Here is a 3,676-nt window from a genome sequence, read left to right as displayed (position 1 = left end):
TCCGCTATAGCCATTGCGGATGCCAAGTCTCTAGGCTCCCTCCTCCTTAGCTCCGTGGCCACCCAAGACTGCAGCCCATCAATGAACAAGCACACACGTTGCCGCTCCGGCATCTCTGGGATCTCCAGCATCAAGTTAGAGTACTCCTTCACATACTCCCTTATGCTGCCCTTCTGCTTCAGGCGCCTTAGGTTGATCATGGCGAGGTCCTCAACGCACTCGGGATAGAACTGCCTCTTGAGCTGCCTCTTAAACTCCTCCCATGTGTCAACTGCTCTTGCGCCTCTACCGGTGAAGCGCTGCCTCCACCATAGAGCGGCAGTGTCCGTGAGGTACATAGTGCCTGTCTGCACCTTCTCCTCATCATCCTCGATCTCCATGCACTCGAAGTACCGCTCCATGTGCCAGAAGAAGTTGTTAATCTGGCGCGCATTCCTTGCCCCATCGTACTCCTTGGGCTCCGGCGCCTTCTTCTTCCTTGGCTTCACCACGACCTCGCGCGCCTGGGAGAACTCCTTCTTGCACTCGGCAATCTCCACGCGCAAGTCGTCTACCTGATCATACAAGTCCCTTTCCTTCTCTCGCGCCTTGTTGGCGATGCCATCAATCAGCTCGTAGAGCTCCGCCATCCTTCTCTCGAGCCTATTAAACTTAGTCTCCGTGTAGACCAAGTGTGTGGCAAGCTTCTCCTCCAAGCTCTGCTCTAAGATGTGGACTTGGTGGTCTCCTCCGCTAGCCATGTCTACTCCAACAAAGCTCCCTTGACGAACCTGCTCTGATACCAACTGTCACGGGCTTAGAGTTTCAGCACCACTCTAGCTGCTCCCGTGCGGCACCAAGACGTTGCTTTCACTCTCGCAAGTTCTTGGTCAGCCAAACTCCCGTGCACACCTTAGCCAACACACTCCCCTCGTGCGCTTACTAGTGTTGTAGTTGCCCTCGCCCTCTCCTCACTTGGCTTGCACACTCACACACACTAAGGCACTTAAGTTGGCAAGGAAAGAACACTTCTATTACTTCAAAGAATGCTTTGTACAAGGCTAACATTCAAGCTCTCTACAAGGCTCTCAAGACTCACTCCAGGACTTGTTGTCCACAAAATGAAGTCCTACCTCTATTTATAGGCATCCCCATCCCCAATGGACGGCTAGGATGCATTTTAACCGATGGTGGAGATTGATTATCTAGAATCTTCTCCCACCTTCTTCACACTTCCATACTTATCTACTAGTATCTACAACATTCTAGAATTCTCCATACTACTCCACACAACTCTGGAGAACTCTAGAACCTTCCACACACTTCTACACATTTCTACACATTTCTACACATATCTAGAATCTTCCACATAACTCTAGACTATTCCGGAAGACTCTAGAAACTCCACTTGCCATGCAGTTGCCATGCAGCGTCCTCCTCAGCGTCTGCGTGTCGCCTGCGTGGCACAACCTCCATAGGCGGGGCGTGACACTTAGCTCCCAATTACTGGGGTACCATTTAATTTGGAATTGTGTACTTTTGGAGGGAGGTGTGTGAATATCAACTAGGAAAAAAAAATTAGAATTGTGTACTTAACTCAAGAAGCCTTGGCTCCCAACTGATTGGGTTAAGCTGCATAAATCATTTTAAACCCAATCTAAAGTGATATCCTACATTTTTATGGAACCAAATATATGGACAAATGTTGATAGAATGTTTCAATAAGGTTTTCCACGTTTTCTCAATTATTTTTCTTTTTTATGTTTAAATATGCAATGTAAAAGATCCATTGGCATTAGTTCATCCCTCAGACTAGTTCATCTATTTTAAGGTAGTTTTTAGCAAAGGGCTAAGGAACCTTGAACTTGGGGCAAAATTTAGTATTTGCAATCATTCCAAACATGTTAGCTTTTGTATTAATGTGAATTGTTTAAGATATTTTTTTTGTGCTGCTTTAAGAATTATTTGTTATCTTGTGATTTGGTTTGTATTTTTGCATTCTTAGTGTGTAAAAAAGGCCTTGAAAATATGAGAAGACCTTGTAGAAACTTAAATTTGTTGTAGTGGTTTGAACTAATCATAATTTTTCTATTTTTTTGACAGATTGCATGTGGCTGGGATTATCTTTTTGACTTTTTGTTGCAGGCCCATTAACTATATTTTTTGTTTCATATTGGCTTAGGATAAACTAACTTTTGTACTTATGGTTCTTACATGGGATTGGATTTATGGATCTCCCATCTCCCCATTGTTGGCAGATGACATGTATATGGTATTAGTTTTTGTTATAGTCCCATTGATTATGTTTTTTGTTTCATATGGGCTTAGGAAAAATTCACTTTTGGATCTTCCATTATTGTTGGATATAGGTTTAATCATTTTCTATGTATATGAATCTCGTCTTGATGTCATATTTGGAATATGTATGGATGATTGGATATATGAAATAGTATTTTACTTTTTCATTTGTAAAATATTAGATTGTATGTTTTGTAATTGATAATTTGTTTAATTGACATGTTTGGTATTAGTGAGAAAAAAAGATGTCTTATAAATTAGTTTATTGAGTGGAAGAAAAACATTATTGAGAACAAAAAAAAAAAAAAAAAAACCAAATTATGATTTTTAATGCATTTATTCACAAATTTTAAATATTTGTTATTAAATATCAACACTTGTGACAAAGGTAGTTTTGTAGCAAATTGCATTATATGAGGTTACATATATTTTTGTTGCAATTGTTTTATCTTTTAATGACGAATTCAATTTTGTTGCAAATAGATACATTTTTAGAAACAACCTATTTTTGTTGCAAATAGATACATTTTTAGAAACAACCTATTTTTGTTGCAAATTATTATATATTTAGCAACAAAATTTCTTGGATTTGAGTTGTATTAAACAACAAATTTGTGGAGAAATAAGGACAAATTGTTTGTTGCCAATTGTCATCTTTTTAGGGACAAGTAAATTTCTTGTTGCAAAACGATTAACCTTTTAGCAACAAAAGTCCTTTAGCAACAAAAGTCCTTGGAATGGAGTTGTATTAAGCAACAAATTTTTGGAGAAATGGAGACAAATTATTTGTTGCTAATCATTGTATCTTTCGTAACAAGTAAATTTCTTGTTGCAAAAGATTGAACTTTTTGCGACAAAATTTTTTGTTGCGTAAAACCTTTTGTGACCAGCTTATAGGGACAACCTGGCCACAAAATTTTTTTGTTGCAAAAAGTTTTTTGCAACAAATTGTATGTATTTAGCAACAAAAAGTTTTGGTTGTAGTGATAACTCGCAAAAACTAAAAAAAAACTGAACAAACGCAAGGAGAGCAGACTCCCACAAAGTGGAGCTGCCTCCAATCATGGTAGAGCCAGCTCCTAACCATGTAGAGTTGACTCCATTATCCCTTGGAGCCGCCTCCTCTTCCCCCTCTCCTCTGTCTGCTTGTTTCGTCTCCGGTTGACTCCACTACTTCCGTCCCTCTCTGTTGCAGCTTCTAACACTTTTATTTATGTTCAGTCCTACCCAGAGAAAACCCATCTACCTCCTTGATGCATTGATTACCAGTAATTTAAAAAAACAATTACACAGTTGAACACAAGACAAACAATTTACAACAAGTTTCAACACATACTGATGTAACGAGTTCTAAACATGCATAGTCAATTATTTTCGTTTAATAATTTCTTGGAACTAC

The sequence above is a fragment of the Cornus florida genome, unplaced genomic scaffold (assembly GCF_030987335.1).
Source record: "Cornus florida cultivar Cherokee Brave unplaced genomic scaffold, ASM3098733v1 CherokeeBrave_3.0.0_Hap2_Chr09, whole genome shotgun sequence".
In the NCBI taxonomy this organism is placed as follows: Eukaryota; Viridiplantae; Streptophyta; class Magnoliopsida; order Cornales; family Cornaceae; genus Cornus; species Cornus florida.
The sequence above is the reverse complement of the archived record's forward strand: the minus strand, read 5'-3'. Positions refer to the sequence as shown.